A 20,988-nucleotide genomic window follows, 5' to 3' on the forward strand; every position below is an offset into this window, starting at 1 on the left:
ATAAGCATATTATCTTGCATTTATTGAGGTCAAAAGTCCAATACGGGATGTGAGACCTTCAATGAAGGTTTGAGCAGTGCTGCTCCTATCTGGTGGCTCAACTTGAGGATTTTTAAATCTACTCCCCCAGCTTTCAAAGCTTCCTGCAATCCTTAGCTGTTGTACATGTTCTTCAACTGGCATCAGTCCAACATCTGCTTCCATGGTTACAGGTTCACTCTGACTGTGCCTTCTTAGCTGCCTTTCATAAAGGCCTTTGCAATGAACCTTACTCTACCCAGATGATCTAGGAAAATCTTCTCTTTAAAACTCCATGACTTCATCTAATCTGTAAAGTCTCTTACCATGTAAGGTCACATATTCATAGATTTCATGGATTAGGAGGTTGACATTTTAAGGGGAAATGTCAGAAAAGAGGGTTCTTTCTTTATCCTGCTATACCAAAAATCACAGGGTTTCAGAGCAAACTCACCTATAGCAAAATATGGTAGTATGAGAGTGAGAATGGAAACTGGAAATTGAACAAAAATTTGGAATGAATTACACAGCGATGATATAAACATATTAAATAAAACAAAGCAGAATGAAAAATGCACTTGATAACTAAAAACTAATAAGAGGAATAAAATGACAATTACAAAAAATGTTTCATACTAACTCAGGCAAACATATTTAATAAAGAAGAATTCCAAGGCAGGATGACAGATCGATGTGAATAAAAGAATGAGAGTTCCAAGCTCTGAGAAATAGAGATGCTAAACAAGTCTGTAAGTGAATAAATAACATAATTAGAATATGAAAGACAGAGGGAGCATAAAATGTATTATTTGGTAAATAAATTTATATAAAGCATGGTGAGAAAAGAAACAAAACATAATTAAGCTGAGGAAAATTTTTTCTTTCTTTTTTTTTGTACTGAGAATTGAACCTAAAATGAATTAAACACTGAACCACATCCCCAGCACTTTTTATATTTTATTTAGAGACAGGGTCTTCCTAAGTTGCTTAAAGCCTTGCTAAATTACTGAGGCTAGATTTGAGCTTGTGATCCTCCTCCTTCAGCCTCCTGAAGTTTTGGGATTAGAGGCATGCACCACTTTGCTCAGACAAAGAAAGCATTTTTAAAAATCCAAGTCAAAGGATGCAACAAAGTAATAATTGTTATTACTGACTGAAATAGGTTAACAACTTAATGGTTTGGTATGGCTAACTCAAATATAAATGGAAATGTCAATAATTGAGACAGAGAAGGATGAAAAAAGAGACTGCAGTGATCATGCCTGACCAGGGTTTAAAGGATCGGAAAATAGAACACTATTCCTTGAAAACCGTATAATGTAATTGGATCCATCAATTCCCACTGTATCTCAATTCCCATGGTATGTCTGCATGATATCTCTTGACTTTTACTCCATCTGCTCCTCCTGTCTTGAAAACTCACATAACATCCTGGGATCAATTATTACTGTGTTGGGTGAGTGTATGATTGATTGTTTAAATAAAAGCTGCTTCTGGTCAGAACTTTGGAGGAATACATCTGTGTATACCTGATCTCACATGGTACTGTGTTGCCAGTATTTTTTTCCAACTCAAAAGCCATACATGGATTATCACAAGAATTTAAGAGCTAAAACAATTATCAATAATTCAGTGTCCATGAACCATATTTGAAAATGCACCCAAAATAATCAGTTTGATCATAAAATCCAACAAAATAAGAAAAGACTTACTTTTCCAAGCTTGAACCAGCTGCCTGCTGCTGCCTGGAAGTTCACTATTGCAGTACCTGCAGGATCCCTCAGCCCTACCGATCACTCCCCGCCTCTGGGGCCCTCACATCAACTGACTGCTCCCTGCCACCAGGACCCCCAGACCAACTGACAGCGCCCTATCACCAGGACCCCAGACCTACTGATTGCACCCGGCCTCCAGGATCCCAAAACCACACCAAACACACCGGACCTCCAGGACCCCTGCCGGACCAACTGCATCCTGTCTCCAGGACCTCCAGCTGACCACGTTCACCCCTGAGCTGCAGCTCCCCATTTGCCAACACATTTGGAAGCCAGAGCAGCCATCTTGGATAATCCTGGAAGCCGTAGCTCCGATCTTGGAGTGGGGCAAATCCCATCCTGAGACGCCTGCTGGAGGCTTGAAGCTCATTCTCAGGTATCTCTCATACATCGGGCTACTGAACACTGGGAGGTTTCATTACAATATGACTATTATACAGTAGATTTTCTTTTTTCTCCTTTTTTAAAAAAAAATTAAGTTTTTATTTCTTTACATTTCTTGCTTTCTTTTCCTTCTGTTTACCTGTTCCCTCAGACTCACTTTCTCCCTTATTTACATGATGTTATTGTCCCCATAGGGGCTATTTGGTCTAGGATTGCATAGTGTCTGATTTGGGCACTGCTAATATTGATCTCCCCTTAAAGAAAGGGTTTTGGAAACCTATAGGGCCACTATAAGCCTATAGGGAGAAATCTGCAATACCCCAGATCTGCAGCGCTAGAGGGGAAGATACATGAACAACATGAAAAAACAAGGGAAGAAAATGATCCAAACAAATCTAGATTCTATAGTAATAGAATCCAATGACAGTATGGTAGAAGAAATGTCAGAAAAGGACGTCAGATTATACATGATTAAGATGATTCGCGAAGCAAAGGATGAGATAAGAGAGCAAATGCAGGCAATGAATGATAATACCAATAAGCTGAAAGAGCACCTGCAGGAAGCAAAAGATCATTTCAACAAAGAGATAGAGATTCTCAAAAAAAAAAAAAAAAAAAAAACAAACAAACGGAAATCCTTGAAACGAAGGAGGCAATAAACCAAATAAAAAACTCAATGGAAAGCATCACCAACAGACTAGACCACTTGGAAGACAGAACCTCAGACAATGAAGACAAAATATTTAATCTTGAAAATAAAGTCGCCCAAACAGAGAACATGGTAAGAAATCATGAACAGAATCTCCAAGAACTATGGAACATCATGAAAAGACCAAATTTAAGAATTATTGGGATTGAGGAAGACACAGAGATACAAACCAAAGGAATGAACAACCTATTCAATGAAATAATATCAGAAAATTTCCCAAACCTAAAGAATGAAATGGAAAATCAAATACAAGAGGCTTACAGAACACCAAATGCACAGAATCACAATAGATCCACACCAAGGCACATTATAATGAAAATGCCTAACATTCAAAATAAAGATAGGATTTTGAAGGCCACGAGAAAAAAGCATCAGATTACATATAGGGGGAGACCAATACGGATAGCAGCCGACTTCTCAATCCAGACTCTAAAAGCTAGAAGGGCCTGGAACAACATATTTCAAGCTGAGAAAGAACATGGTTGCCAACCAAGAATCCTATACCCAGCAAAACTAACCTTCAGATTTGAAGATGAAATAAAATCCTTCCATGATAAACAAAAGTTAAAGGAATTTACAAATAGAAAGCCTGCACTACAGAATGTTCTCAACAAAATATTCCATGAGGAGGAAATGAAAAACAACAATGTAGGTCAGCAAAGGGAGGAACTACCTTAGAGAAAAACCACTCAAAGGAGAAACCAAGCCAAATTCAAAACCAAAAATAAGCCAAATGACTGGGAATACAAATTATTTCTCAATAATGACCCTGAACGTTAATGGCCTAAACTCATCAATCAAAAGACATAGACTGGCAGAATGGATTAAAAAGACCCAACAATATGCTGCCTGCAAGAGACTCATCTCATAGAAAGACATCCACAGACTAAAGGTGAAAGGATGGGAAAAAACCTACCACGCACATGGACCCAGTAAAAAAGCAGGGGTTTCCATCCTTATATCAGATAAAGTGGATTTCAAGCCAAAGTTAGTCAGAAGGGATAAAGAAGGACATTTCATACTGCTTAAGGGAACCATAAATCAGGAAGACATAACAATAGTAAATATTTATGCCCCAAACAATGGTGCATCACTGTACATCAAACAAATCTTTCTCAATTTCAAGAATCACATAGACCACAACACAATAATTCTGGGTGACGTTAACACACCGCTGTCACCACTTGATAGATCTTCCAAACAAAATCCAACCAAAGAAATCATAGAACTCAATAACACAATCAATAACCTAGACTTAATAGACATATATACAATATTCCACCCATCAATGAGCGGATACACTTTCTTCTCAGCAACACATGGAACTTTCTCAAAAATAGACCATATGTTATACCACAAAGTAGCCCTTAGGAAATGCAAAAAAATAGAGATACTGCCTTGTGTTCTATCAGATCATAATGGACTGAGTGTAGAAATTACTGACATAGTAAAAAAGGAAATTACTCCAAGACTTGGTGACTAAGTAATATGCTATTGAATGAAACACGGATAACAAAAAACATCAGGGAGGAGATTAAAAAATTCTTAGAGGTCAATGAGAATGATGATACAACATATCAAAATCTATGGGACACTATGAAAGTGGTACTAAGAGGAAAATTCATTGCATGGAGCGCATTCCAGAAAAGAATGAAAAGTTAACAATTAAATGACCTAACATTACAGCTCAAAGCCCTAGAAAAAGAAGAACAGAATAACAGCAAAAGTAGTAGAAGACAGAAAATAATTAAAATCAGAGCTGAAATCAATGAAATTGAAACAAAAGAAACTATTCAAAAAATTGACATAACAAAAAGTTGGTTCTTTGAGAAAGTAAACAAAATAGATAAACCCTTAGCCACACTAACAAAGAAAAGGAGAGAGAACACTCAAATTACTAAAATACATGATGCAAAAGGAAATATCACAACAGACACGACTGAGATACAGAACATAATGAGAAGCTACTTTGAAAATCTGTATTCCAATAAAATAGAAAGTACCGAAGACATTGACAAATTTCTAGAGACATATGCTCCTCCCAAACTGAACCAGGAGGACATACACGATTTAAACAGATCAATATCAAGCAATGAAATTAAAGAAGCCATTAAAAATCTACCATCCAAGAAAAGCCCAGGACCAGACGGATTCTCAGCCGAATTCTATAAGACCTTCAAAGAAGAACTCATTCCAACACTTCTCAAAGTATTCCAGGAAATAGAAAAGGAGGGTACCCTACCAAACTCATTCTATGAAGCTAATATCACCCTCATACCCAAACCAGGAAAAGACACATCAAGGAAAGAAAATTTTAGATCAATATTCTTGATGAATATAGATGCTAAGATCCTTAACAAAATATTGGCAAACCGTATCCAAAAACATATTAAGAAAATTGTGCACCACGATCAAGTGGGGTTCATCCCTGGAATGCAAGGATGGTTTAACATCCATAAATCAATAAACGGAATCCATCATGTCAATAGACTTAAGGATAAGAATCATATGGTTATTTCAATTGACACAGAAAAAGCATTGGACAAAATACAACACCCCTTCATGCTGAAAACACTAGAAAAAATAGGGATAGTAGGAACTTACCTGAACATTGTGAAGGCTATTTATGCTAAGCCCATGGCCAACATCATTCTTAATGGAGAAAAACTGAAACCATTCTCTTTAAAAACAGGAACAAGACAGGGATATCCTCTTTCACCACTTCTATTCAACATTGTCCTCGAAACTCTAGCCACAGCAATTAGGCAGACTAAAGAAATTAAAGGGATACAAATAGGAAAAGAGGAACTTAAGCTGTCACTATTTGCTGATGACATGATTCTATATTTAGAGGATCCAAAAACCTCCTCCAGAAAACTTCTAGACCTCATCAATGAATTCAGCAAAATAGCAGGCTATAAAATCAACACGCATAAATCTACAGCATTTTTATACGCAAGCGATGAAACAGCTGAAAGGGAAATGAGGAAAACAATTCCATTTGCAATAGCCTCCAAAAAAAAAAAAAAAAATACTTGGATATCAATCTATATCAATCTAACCAAAGAGGTAAAAGATCTCTACAATGAAAACTACAAAACACTGAAGAAAGAAATTAAGGAAGACCTTAGAAGATGGAAAGATCTCCCATGTTCTTGGATAGGCAGAATTAATATTGTCAAAATGGCCATACTACCAAAAGTGCTATACAGATTCAATGCAATTCCAATTAAAATCCCAATGACGTACCTCACAGAAATAGAGCAAGCAATCATGAAATTCATCTGGGAGAATAAGAAACCCAGAATAGCTAAAGCAATCCTTAGCAGGAAGAATGAAACAGGGGGTATCGCAATACCAGAACTTCAACTATACTACAAAGCAATAGTAACAAAAACGGCATGGTATTGGCACCAAAATAGACAGGTAGATCAATGGTACAGAATAGAGGACACGGACACAAACCCAAATAAATACAATTTTCTAATACTAGACAAAGGTGCCAAAAATATGCAATGGAGAAAAGATAGCCTCTTCAACAAATGGTGCTGGGAAAACTGGAAAACCATATGCAACAGAATGAAACTAAACCCCTATCTCTCACCCTGCACAAAACTCAACTCGAAATGGATCAAGGACCTTGAAATCAGACCAGGGACCCTGCATCTTATAGAAGAAAAAGTAGGTCCAAATCTTCACCCTGTTGGCTTAGGATCAGACTTCCTTAACAGGACTCCCATAGCACAAGAAATAAAAGCAAGAATCAATAACTGGGATAGAGTCAAACTAAATAGCTTTCTCTCAGCAAAGGAAACTATCAGCAATGCAAAGAGAGAGCCTACAGAGTGGGAGAATATCTTTGCCACTCATACTTCAGATAGAGCACTAAATTCCAGAATATATAAAGAACTCAAAAAACTCTACACCAAGAATACAAATAACCCAATCAACAAATGGGCTAAGGAAATGAACAGACACTTCACAGAAGAAGATGTACAAGCAATCAACAGATATATGAAAAAATGTTCAACATTTTTAGTAATAAGAGAAATGCAAATCAAAACTACACTAAGATTCCATCTCACCCCAATTAGAATGGCGATTATCAAGAACACAAGCAACAATAGGTGTTGGCGAGGATGTGGGGAAAAAGGTACACTCATACATTGCTGGTGGGACTGCAAATTAGTGCAACCACTCTGGAAAGCAGTGTGGAGATTCCTTAGAAAACTTGGAATGGACCTACCATTTGACCCAGCTATCCCACTCCTCAGCCTATACCCAAAGTACTTAAAATCAGCACACTACAGAGACACAGCCACATCAATGTTCATAGCGGCTCAATTCACAATCGCCAGACTATGGAACCAACCTAGATGTCCTTCAATTGATGAATGGATAAAGAAACTATGGTATATATATATATATATATATATATATATATATATATATATATACACACACACAATGGAATATTACTCAGCTATAAAGAATAATAAAATTATGGCATTTGCAGGCAAATGGATGAAATTGGAGAATATCATGTTAAGTGAGATAAGCCAATCTCAAAAATCCAAAAGAGGAATGATCTCACTGATAAGCGGATGATGACTCTTAATGGGGGGTGGGAGTGGGACAAGAATGGAGGAAGGAGGGACTGTATAGAGGGAAAAGAGAGGTGGGAGGGTTGTGGGGGAAGGAAAATAATAATGGAATGAATCAAACATCATTACTCTATGTAAATTTATGAATATGCAAATGGTATGCTGTTACTCCATGTACAAACTGAAACAACATGTATCCTATTTGTTTACAATAAAATAAATTTTAAAAAAAGGAAAGACTTTAAAAGTCTATTATATAAGTATATGGTTAAGGAGTGGAATGAACACTAAATCCACATATATATAAAACATGAGAGGGGAATATGGAAATTGTGATTAGAGAAAAAAAATGTAAATTTTCAAATGTTTTAAAAAGCAGAAATAGCTACAAAAACCTGGAGATGTGCACAGAGGAAGAGGTTAAAATGTGTTAATACCTTCATCACTAATCTCAGGATTAAATTTATGCTTCTCTAAATGATATAAAACAATACCCTTTTCAGTATCTGATATCTTTTTATCTTCATTACATGGAGGATTTTAAATATTAATATGCTAGTGTTTATGCAACATTTAAAGTTTAACAATACTGTTAGATTCCTGCCAGTTTCATTTTTTTTACAACAAATTCAAGAATTATTAAGTTCAATATGTAATTTAAAATATTGTCTTTCAATTTTTGGAGAACAAATTCTGTTTTAATTCCTATCATCTGTTTTTCTCACATGCTTTTAAGAGTTTTATTGATGTGTAATTGATATGCATTAAAGAAGTATATTTAAGGATACAATTGAATGAGTCTGATTCATCTACCCATTTTGCCTCTTATTTATAGGTAGGGGTATATATGCTATTTCTTTGTGATAGCATTTAACTTATATTACATTTGAGTAGTAAACTTGACAAGTTGAAAGCCTGCCTCACCAACTTAGCAAGATGCTGTCTCTAAATAAAACATAAAAAAAATGTTGGGATATGTTTCAGTGCACCCCTGCAATCAATTCCTGGGGGAAAAAGGAAAAAAGAAAAAAAGTTTTCTTTGAATTAATTATATTTTTGTTTCTTTCCTTCACCTTATTTTATCTGAATTTACTTACCAAACATTATATTTTATGCTGCCTTCTATTTCCTTCACATTTTAATTAGGTTATTTATTCAGTTATGCACTTGTTTAGTGTCTTTACTTTCCAGAACTTCAAACTCTGCAATTATTTTTTTTTTTTTCATATTGATCTGCAATCTGGTCTTGGAGTTCTTCTTTATTAAATTTTTTTTCATGAGTTGTGTAGCACAAAACATTATTTTGTTATTGTGTTTTAATTCCTTTTGTTAATGTTTAATTTTCAAATGACATTTTGTTTCTTTTATTTTGTTTTATTCATTATGTAAACATCACTGTGTCAATCCATTCCAAGTTTTTGTTCAGTTTTCATGTTTCCACCCTCATAATATTACATTTTTACTAGAGGTGAATTCTCTCTGAAACAGTGCAATTTTTTTTTGGCATAGCAGGATGAGGAAAGAACCCTCCACTCTGACAGCCACTTCTCTTCCAAATATAAACCTCCTGATTCTTAGAACCTATGAATTTGTGGCCTGGAGTGCAAAGGAGACTTTGCAGATGAGATGATTTCAAGTCTATTACATGGGATTATTATTATTTTTAAAAATTTTTTTATTGCAAACAAATGGGATACATGTTGTTTCTCTGTTTGTACATGGAGTCAAGGCATACCATTTGTGTAATCATAAATTTACATAAGGTAATGTTGTTTGATTCATTCTGTTATTTTTTTCCCTCCCCCCCCCACCCCTCCCACTGGGATTATTTTTGTGAATTATCTGTGTAACGTCATGGTCATCACAATGAACTTTTTATGAGGCAGCTCAGAAGGTGTTGGTCAGAGTAGAGATGCAACAATGGAAGCAGATGTTGGACTGATGCTTGATGAAGATGAAGAGCATGAACAACAGTTGCAGGCAGCTCTGGATACTGTGGGGGTAAAATAGGAAGATTCTCAACTTGAACCTCCAGAAAGGAGCAGCCTGCTGACACCTCAAGTTCCTTAGTGAACTCAAGATCTACAAGAGAAAACATATTTAACTGATGAAGTTGTGATGGTTTTCTACTGAAGCAATAGGACACCAATAAAATAAGAACAACCCTTTCCCATGGATCTTAACCTAATTGAGTCATTTACTTTGAGGTAAAATATAATTTTTGTCCTTTTAAAAATATTAAAGATTATTGAGTTAATAATATACTTAGTGTTACATAGCAGTCTGTTCATGAAAACTTGTGATCGTTTTATTGAGTCATATTTTCTTCTTGATCCCTGATCACTGGACATCTCCTGACACTCCCTCACATGGTATATTTTACTCAGTTGACCATCTATCCTTGGAAATTAATTTAATACCAATCAACAACCAAAATTTGTTTATTCATTTTTTTCAGTTTAGAGGCTAAAAATCCAAAACCCTAAAAGAAGATGTAAAGATAGGGATATCAACCTTGTAAAGGTCCCTTTATAAAGTGAGATTATAAAGTACTAGGCTATTTGTTTTTCTGTTTTATGAAATTTTGCCTTAAATGTCCATGTAAATCAATATTTTAGTTTATGAAGATTCCTCATTAGGCTGTATCTACATAATCATTGGTTACAGATTTACCCTCCCATTTTTTACCAATTTGATACATGCATGCAAGATAATATTTGTTCTTGACTTTTACATTTTAAAATAGCTTACAAAGCTGGAATAATATTGATAAACATGCCTCTAATTCAGTGGCCATGATAAATGAGAGAACCCACAAGGAATAAGCCAATGGAGGTAAATGAGAACGAAGGAATCTAGACCATGATAATAATAAAGACTAAGATTAAAAACATATAACCCTAAAATAAAAGGTGCATTTCAAGGTGTGAGGTAAAATGAAACTTCCTTCAGAAGACAGACTGGGCTCAAGGATAGAAATATGGGCTTGACAAGAACAGAATTCCTGACAAAGAATAGGTATGGTGAAGCTGGGTGTTATCTTCTTTCTGCCAAGTGGAAGAGGTGAGGAAGAGTGGCAGAAGAGATGAGTCTGGCTGTGAAGATACAAAAGACTGTCACCAGCAGCAGGGAAAATTCAATAACTGCCAGCAGTGTATGGATGGATGAGATATTCTTACACCACGCCTTTCTTTTTTTTTTTTAATTTTTACAGACTGCATTTTGATTCATCGTACACAAATGGGATACACCTTTCCATTTCTGTGGTTGTACACAATGTAGAGTCACACCATTTGTGTAATTGTACATGTACATAGGGTAATGATGTCTGTCTCATTCCACCACCTTTCATACCCCAACTCTGCGGGGGCGCCTGGCTCTCCTTGCAGTGCTTGACAGAGTTCCACTGAAGGATGATTGCAGAGGCTCATCCTAAAAGGACTGTAGCCAGATGTACGCCTCCCTAGCTTGGATGCTATTCTGTGGAGTTTTCCTAATAATATATCACTCACTTCAGTCTGGGGATCTTGCTAGAGGTGATGGGAATAATTCTACAAATTTCCAGAAAAACATCATGGAGACAAAACACATCTTGAAACCCTGTGATGTTAACCTCACCACAGAAGAATGTTTTTATTATGTTAAAAATCAAACACTGAATTTACTGGCACAGCCAGAACCTGTTGGGGCACAGAAATTTATATATAACAATGTTTCCCCAAGTTCTAAGCACAAAGCACCTCCCACAGTAGCTACTAGATATGGACTAGCTTATTTTATCAATGGCAAGCCCTGGTACCCCCCTAAAGGCAAGCCCTTAGAAAAGGTAGATATAGATCTCCCCCTGTCTCCTTCAGGGTGGTTTAATCCAGATGATGGTTTTGTTTATGTGTGGTGGTAAGGTAAAAAAATAAGGTTTCACAACATTCCTTCCTTCCTACAAGGAATAGGTCACCCCTATAATAAACGTTGGTACACAATGCCCTGTTCTGGGGAAAAGAGCTACATAAGACAATGTAATTTATTCAGTAAAAAAAACTTGGCCACAAGAACCACTGCAACTGCTGCCCTCCTGTAGACCTTAACTCAGCAATTTAGATATTAACCAGACGGACCTAGTAGAGATGGCCACATGACATTATTTGTCTATTGCTTTACCGCAAAAATAATAAGAATAGTCTTAGGTCATATAGAGTTTAGATATTAAGGAAATAAACATTGTATTAGCTCATTGACATAGTTAGATATTCTTAAAACAATTGTGATTAGGTAAGGATAATCTGTAAGGTTATTGTTTTCTCATAATCTTTCGGTAAAAATAATTTCTGCCTATGCTTTGGAAACTTCTTTGATTTTATTAATCACAAGCCTGTCATCAAAGCCTGAAGAAAAATGTATATAAACCCAGACTTCCCCAGAATAAAGTGGGATTGATTGCAACAGAACTAGAGTCTGTGTCTTTCATTCTCCATCCATCGCCGACGCTGTCTCCCCGCGCCCTGTTTACCTGAGTGGAACCCATGGACTCCTGCTAGGGCTGGACCCCGGCACAACTCCCTCCCCCTCTCATTTCCCTCTACATAATCCAAATTTTCTCTATTCATCTCTTACCCTTCACCCCCCACTTCCATTATGTATCTTCATCTACTTGTCAGAGAAAACATTTGGCCTTTGGTATTTTGGGATTGGCTTATTTCATTTAGGATGATATTCTCCAATTCCATCCATTTACCTGCAAATGCCAACCTAGATGCCCTTCAATAGATGAATGGATAAAGAAACTGCGGTATATACACACCTACATTCTTATTATGCCTCTCACCTAGGCCTCTACGTACTGTAAATAGTACTTGTGAGATACAGCCTTTACTTTTTCTATGAGTCAAACATGGTGGTGAGCATGATCCTGTCTGGTACTACCACATCCTTACCACTGGGAGATTAAATAATGTAGTTGCCATAGATACATAGTAGGATTTCCTTTGTTTAATCCACATCATTTCTAATTTTTTAAAAATTTATTTATTTTGATTCATTGTACACATTTGCAGGTAAATGGATGCAGTTGGAGAATATCATGTTGAGATAAGCCAATCACATCATTTCTAATTTTAAGTGTAATTTATGAAAGTTCAAGTTAACAATAAAAATTCCAATTTATAAGCAGTGTCATCTTAGATGATGTATTTTAGCAATGCTGCAGTACTATAAATATATATTGGTGGGTCCTTGGGCTATGTGATGTCATCAATAGGTCATAATACATTGCTGAGGTCTTGGTGATAATTCTTCTCATAACAACCCTGAGGCTATACTGAGCACTTCTCAGGAGAGTGATTTAGTGAACAGATAGCCTTGCTCTATTTCAAGTGTTGTTTCTTCAGGTATAGCATTCTTTGTCATTATCAGCTAACTTTTGAGAGTTGTGCTTCTGAGAGAAAGTTACCTGATTTGAATGATCCTCCAAAGAGGTAAATCGTAAAGGAAAGACAATAGTGGAAACATTTGGAGAACCCATTCATTCTGCAAAGAAATCAAGGGGTAAGTGTTGGCATGTTTCCTGGGCTTTAGAAAACCAGGAACTACCTTCTAAAAGTGAAGAGAGAATTTCTAGTTAGTGGAAGAGGAAGGGAGGAGAGAGGGATAAAAAGAGCCAGAGAAGTAACTGAAAGAGGGAGGAAAGGAGAAAGTGGCATTTTTCTAGCTTCTGAGGTCTTCCTAAGGTCACAGATTGTCCGAGAAGCATTTAGAGGATTCAGATCATCTCTCTTTGACTTTGGACTCAGGCTACCTACATAGTCATTGTGTATATGTCGATTTTCTTTCATTAGTATTCTTCCTAATTAAATTGGGGGAATAAACAATGTTATGCATTTTCTTATTGCAATTTCTTTTAATTTGAATTAGAATAAGATATATTTTATGCTTGTATAATCATATAAAATAGTGTCATATACAAATAAAAAGAACCAATAAAATAAAAATTGAAAATATGAAATGAAAGTGTCTCCTGGAAATGTGGTAAAGAATACCAAATGCTTTAAAACTGATTGTACAGGGATGCATATAAAGTCATATAGAATTTGTAAACTCATGTAAAAAATTGTTTTGCTTCAATCTCTAAAATATAAATGTTATGATACTATATCCAGTATATAAAAAGAGACACAAACACACAAACACTTTTTAACCATGACGGCTTAATTGAGAAAACATTTGACTTTTTATAGGAAACTAGATAGTAGTGGTAAATATGTAGTTTAACTGTAAAGAAATTGCTAAAATGAGATTAAACCATTGTTCAGTGGTGGTAGAGCAAATTGAAGCCAATCCAATATTCCAAAATGAAGACAAACTGATATTTCCAACAAAATTTTCCAGAGTAATCTGACATTTTAAATGAAGTTCTAGACTTGTGTGTTTTATAACGGTCATTTGAAAAGGCCTGGAGAGGGTGTCTTCAGGCACCTTTGAAAAAAATCAATACATATTCAAGTTTCTACAGAGTATAAGTTGAGACATGCCAATCACATATAAGTTTTCACATCCATGTGCTTACATACAAAGCAAACACATTAAATTGGTCTGGGGAAGATACATATTTACATCTACATAATTACCCACTTATTACATACCGACTGACATTATTTGACTTAAAAAAATTTACACCACAACTACATTGGAGCAGATCAGGCAAAAATAGTCATCATGAGAAATCTTATTCTCAATTACAACTCAGAGCTTAAAGCAGGTGGAAACTACAAGTGTCCTAAATTCTGCATTTTATGATTCATGGAATAGGGTGGAAGAAAATATTTTTCATTATGAGCATGATGCTTTCTAGGCAACCTTGGTTTGTCAACATTCTAAACAGCAAGAAAAGCCCAGAACATGGAGAAGAGTGGAATTTTGTATGGTCATGCCTGGCATTGGCACATGTTATTTACACTTATTTCTACTTGTATAAAGCTTAATCACATGATCAGGGCTAACTGCAAGGAAGTTTGGTAAATATAACTCAGTTGTTTGCCACGGTTGAAAGGAAAGAGCTAGCAGTTTCTGCTCCATTAATAAATGACACATTGTGTAAATAGTCATCCATAGCGTGTATTGGCATAATAAATATTGCTCACATTAGGAGTAGGAATCAGTTTATTATTCATGCAGATGGAAACCATACATATTCATTGAAGATGTCACATATTAGATTCTTACTCTGTGTTTAACAATAGATAAATACACAGGAACAACAAACAAGAACCACATCTCTTACTTTAGTTTCTCAGACAAGATCAAACTATAGAAAGTTCTCTGGGTGTGTGGACAAGCGGTGGGCTAAGAGGTCTAGTGTATTATAAGAGAAACATACCTATGAACAATAAGGCAGCATGAGCAAGCAAAAAACATGTTGGATTGCAGAAAGATTTAAATGTACTAAGAACTGCAAACAGGATATTAGTGATAGGATCTTCAAAAGCTGAATTTCCCACACCCAATCCAATAGCACTGCATTCACATTTTTTATAGGTAATACACTCACAATTATTTCTTCATAGATCCATCTGCACTCCTCTATTCTCTCATTTCCCAATCTATCACATGCACGTGAATTCTCTACGTTCATTGTTTATTTCTATCTTAAAACTAGAAATAATTACTTTGATGTCTAGGTGACCCAAATTCATTGACTTTTTTACTTTGTACAAAGTGAAATATAACATATATACTTTGTGTCTGGTTTCTTTCACCCACTAGATGTGAAAATGTCATCCATGCCTGTGTGACTCTAGGGTGTTTAGTCTTATTATTGAATATGTTACATGAGTATAAATGAATGCTTCATGTACTTTTGATGGATCTGTGTTTTCAAAACTTACATGATTTGGTTATATGCATTTATTTTTATGTCCTCATATTTTTTGTTCCTTTACATTTTAAAAATAAACTCATTGCTCTAGGTTCAGAGAATATTCTCATTAGTTACATTGAATGATTAAAGCAGGTAACAATGAAAAACACAATGAATCAAAATGCAGCCTGTAAAAAATTAAAAGAGAAATAAAAAAATAATAAAAAATGAAAATTGCATAAGTTATACCCACAGAAACATGAAAGCCCTTAATCAAAGGAAAATAAATCAATACATATAAATATCTGCTAAATTAGAACACTACTCAAAAAACCTTCCACAGTCAGACATACATTAAACCCTGACCCAATATTATCCAACATGATGTGAGCATATTTACACCAAGTGCACTCATTCACCATATGTCATTTGATTGTACTGTGAGTATTATACATTCTAGTGTCCATACAAGAATCTTGGACATTTAAATACTGGGTGATGTGCTTGGTTAGCATTTTAAACAATATCATGGACATAACATCATACATATTTAATGACTTCAAAACCAAACATTACCAAATGTTTGATTTGAGGTTGTGATTCCCTAGGATGTGAGATGCAGAGAATGAAAGTATAAAAATGCAGGGAAAGGCAAACAGCACCCAAGACCTTGACCAAGGTTGGTGTGTATTAGAAGTCTTGAGAGGTCTAGGTGTAAGTGCAGAGTACTGAAGAATACCAGGTCACCGTTCAAGCTACAGGTTACTGTACAAGACAAAAGTATTTGTGTGCATTGGGTTGAAGAAGTAGGATAGGAAGATGAATGCTAAGACTTGAGAAGCTATCTTATCTCTAAGTTCTTGCCCCCATGGAGAATTCTAGAATTTGCTCATATATTTTGGTTCTACTGTGTATGCATTTGCATCCTGTAAAGAAAGAACTGGTAGGTGTAAGTGTCCAGGCTCAATGTCAGCAGATTTTTCAAAGCAAAATTTGGCAAATGATGTACATTAACAGCTCTGCTATCACAAAATGTCGTGCACTATCAGGAACAGTGCTGATGGCATGCAGGCCAATCCAAAGGAAGAAAGTCTAGTCCATACCCCCATATGCAATGATAATATGCTGTTCATATAGGGTTTTTTTTGTACAACATGCAATTTATATTTTCCAAAGTCATGGGCAGTATCTATTCTTAGAGCTTGGCACAAGGCATTCAGAAAACAACTTTGATTGAATAAATGAATGAGCTACTGTAGCTCCATGGACTTTGTTCCATTTTCTTGGTGCTTCAAACTTACACATGTATTATCTACACTCTGTGCACTCTTTGGAGGAAAAAGCCTTGGTCCTTGAGGAAAATGTTTTATTCTCTCACTCAGATAATTTCTCCTGTGGCTTCTCTTTCTATATACATGCAGTCATGCTGGCATCCAGAGGGTAGAACAGCAAATTTTAGGTAGAGGAATAGAGTGGGAATCTAAGCATATCTGAAAACTCCAGCTCAGCATCATTGTTGTCTCTGAAAGAAAGATGTAGTTTGGATGCAGTCCAGATCTTCACCTCACCTCTTCATTGCTGGGAATCTGGATCTCTGCTTCTCTGCCATCAACAGGATCTCATCAAAAATATCTTTTAATTTTGGGGGTAAACTGGAGAAACTCTTTTTTATGTTTTGTGGAGAAAATGTCATATGTGAAAGGAGAAGAGGTGAATTCATGAGAACAGCATACTCAACTTTTATTGTTTTTTTTTTTATTGTAAACAAATGGGATACATGTTGTTTCTCTGTTTGTACATGGCATAAAGGCATACCATTTGTGTAATCATAAATTTACATACAGTAATGTTGTTTGATTCATTCTGTTATTTTTTTCCTTTCCCCCCACCCCTCCCACCCCTCTTTACCCTCTATACAGTAGTTCCTTCCTCCATACTTGCCCCCCTCCCTAACCCTAACTCTAACCCTAACACTAACCCTTCCCTCCCCCCCATTATGTGTCATCCTCCACTTATTAGCGATATCATTTGTCCTTTGGCTTTTTGAGATTGGCTTATCTCACTTAGCATGATATTCTCCAATTTCATCCATTTGCCTGCAAATGCCATAATTTTATCATTCTTTACGGCTGAGTAATATTCCATTGTATATATATACCACAGTTTCTTTATCCACTCATCAATTGAAGGGCATCTAGGTTGGTTCCACAGTCTGGCTATTGTGAATTGAGCAGCTATGAACATTGATGTGGCTGTATCTCTGTAGTATGCAGATTTTAAGTCCTTTGGGTATAGGCCAAGGAGTGGGATAGCTGGGTCAAATGGAGGGTCCATTCCAAGTTTTCTAAGGAATCTCCACACTGCTTTCCAGAGTGGCTGCACTAATTTGCAGCCCCACCAGCAGTGTATGAGTGTACCTTTCTCCCCACATCCTCGCCAACACCTGTTGTTGCTCGTATTCTTGATAATCGCCATTCTAATTGGGGTGAGATGGAATCTTAGGGTGGTTTTGATTTGCATTTCTTTTATTACTAGAGATGTTGAACATTTTTCCATATGTTTGTTGATTGCTTGTAGATCTTCTTCTGTGAAGTGTCTATTCATTTCCTTAGCCCATTTGTTGACTGGATTATTTGAATTCTTGGAGTAGAGTTTTTTGAGTTCTTTATAGATTCTGGAGATTAGTGCTCTATCTGAAGTATGATTGGCAAAGATATTCTCCCACTCTGTAGGCTCTTTCTTCGCATTGCTGATAGTTTCCTTTGCTGAGAGAAAGCTTTTTAGTTTGAATCTATCCCAGTGGTTGATTCTAGCTTTTATTTCTTGTGCTATGGGAGTCCTGTTAAGGAAGTCTGATCCTAGACCAACAAGGTGAAAATTTGGACCTACTTTTTCTTCTATAATCTGCAGGGTCTCTGGTCTGATTCTGAGGTCCTTAATCCATTTTGAGTTTAGTTTCGTGCATGGTGAGACATATGGGTTTAGTTTCATTCTGTTGCATATGGATTTCCAATTCTCCCAGCACCATTTGTTGAAGAGGCTATCTTTTCTCCATTGCATATTTTTGGCACCTTTGTCTAGTATGATAAAATTGTATTTATTTGGGTTTGTGTCCGTGTCCTCTATTCTGTACCATTGATCTACCTTTCTATTTTGGTACCAATACCATGCCGTTTTTGTTACTATTGCTTTGTAGTAGAGTTGAAGATCTGGTATTGCAATACCCCCTGTTTCACTCTTCCTGCTAAGGATTGCTTTAGCTATTCTGGGTTTCTTATTCTTCCAGATGAATTTCATAATTGCTTGCTCTATTTCTGTAAGGTACACAATTGGGATTTTAATTGGAATTGCATTGAATTTGTATAGCACTTTAGGTAGTATGGCCATTTTGACAATATTAATTCTTCCTATCCAAGAACATGGAAGATCTTTCCATCTTCTAAGGTGTTCTTTAATTTCTTTCTTTAGTGTTGTATAGTTCTCATTGTAGAGGTCTTTAACCTCTTTTGTGAGATTGATTCCCAAGTATTTTATTTTTTTCGAGGCTATTGTGAATGGGGTAGTTTTCCTAATTTCTCTTTCTGAAGATTCATCACTTATGTATAAAAATGCGTTGGATTTATGGGCATTGATCTTGTAACCTGCTACTTTACTGAATTCACTTATGAGTTCTAAGAGTTTTCTGGTGGAATTTCCAGGTTCCTCTAAATATATAATCATGTCATCAGCGAACAGGGATAGTTTGAGTTCTTCTTTTCCAATTCGTATCCCTTTAATTTCTTTGGTTTGTCTAATTGCTCTGGCCAGAGTCTCAAGAACGATGTTGAATAGAAGTGGTGAAAGAGGGCATCCCTGCCTTGTTCCAGTTTTTAGGGGGAATGCTTTCAGTTTTTCACCATTTAGAATGATATTAGCCATGGGCTTAGCATAAATGGCCTTTACAATGTTAAGGAATGTTCCCACTATCCCTATTTTTTCTAGTGTTTTGAGCATGAAGGGGTGCTGTATTTTATCAAATGCTTTTTCTGCATCTATTGAAATAATCATGTGATTCTTGACTTTAAGTCTATTAATATGGTGAATTACGTTTATTGATTTCCTGATGTTGAACCAACCTTGCATCCCTGGGATGAAACCCACTTGATCATGGTGCACTATCTTTTTAATATGTTTTTGTATGCGATTTGCTAAAATTTTGTTGAGAATTTTTGCGTCGATGTTCATTAAGGATATTGGTCTGAAATTTTCTTTCCTTGATGAGTCTCTGTCTGGTTTAGGTATCAGTGTGATATTGGCTTCGTAGAATGAGTTTGGGAGGGTTCCCTCCTCTTCTATTTTATGGAATACTTTGAGAAGTATTGGAATGAGCTCTTCTTTAAAGGTTTTGTAGAACTCGGCTGAGAACCCATCTGGTCCCGGACTTTTCTTTGTTGGTAGGCTTTTGATGACTTCTTCTATTTCAGTACTTGAAATTGGTCTATTTAAATTGTTTATGTCCTCCTCGTTCAGTTTAGGCAATTCATATGTCTCTAGAAACCTGTTGATGTCTTTGAAATTTTCTATTTTGTTGGAGTATAGATTTTCAAAATAGCTTCTAATTATGTTTTGTATTTCAATCCTGTCTGTTGTGATATTTCCTTGTTCATTCCGAATTTTAGTGATTCGGGTTTTCTCTCGTCTTCTCTTTGTTAGTGTGGCTAAAGGTTTATCAATTTTGTTTATTTTTTCGAAGAACCAACTATTTATTTTGTCAATTTTTTGTATTGTTTCTTTTGTTTCAATTTCATTGATTTCAGCTCTGAGTTTAACTATTTCCTGTCTTCTACTACTTTTGGTGCTGTTCTGTTCTTCTTTTTCTAGGGCTTTGAGCTGTAGTGTTAGGTTGTTTATTTGTTGAGTTTTACTTCTTTTATTAAATGCGCTCCATGAAATAAATTTCCCTCTAAGTACTGCTTTCATAGTGTCCCAGAGATTTTGATATGATGTTTCTTTGTTCTCATTTACCTCCAAGAATTTTTTAATTTCCTTCCTAATATCTTCTGTTATCCATTCATCATATAATAGCATATTGTTTAATCTCCAGATGTTGGAATAGTTTCTGTGTTTTACTCTTTCATTTATTTCTAACTTCAATCCATTATGATCTGATAGAATACATGCTAGTGTCTCTATCTTCTTGTATTTGCTAACATTAGCTTTGTGGCATAATATATGGTCTATTTTAGAGAAGGATCCATGTGCTGCTGAGAAGAAAGTGTATTCACTCTTGGTTGGATGGTATATTCTATAAATGTCCGTTAAGTCTAAATTATTGATTGTGTTATTGAGATCTATGGTTTCTTTGTTCAATTTTTGTCTGGAAGATCTGTCCAGTGGTGAGAGAGGCGTGTTAAAATCACCTAGTATTATTGTGTTGTGGTCTATTTGGTTTCTGAAATTGAGAAGGATTTGTTTGACATACATAGATGAGCCACTGTTTGGGGCATAGATGTTTATGATTGTTATATCTTGCTGATTTATGCTTCCCTTAAGCAGTATGAAATGACCTTCTTTATCCCTTCTGACTAACTTTGGCTTGAAGTCCACATTATCGGAAATGAGGATGGATACTCCAGCTTTTTTGCTGAGTCCATGTGCATGGTATGTTTT

This window comes from Sciurus vulgaris, assembly GCF_902686455.1.
Source record: "Sciurus vulgaris genome assembly, chromosome: 7".
Lineage (NCBI taxonomy): Eukaryota > Metazoa > Chordata > Mammalia > Rodentia > Sciuridae > Sciurus > Sciurus vulgaris.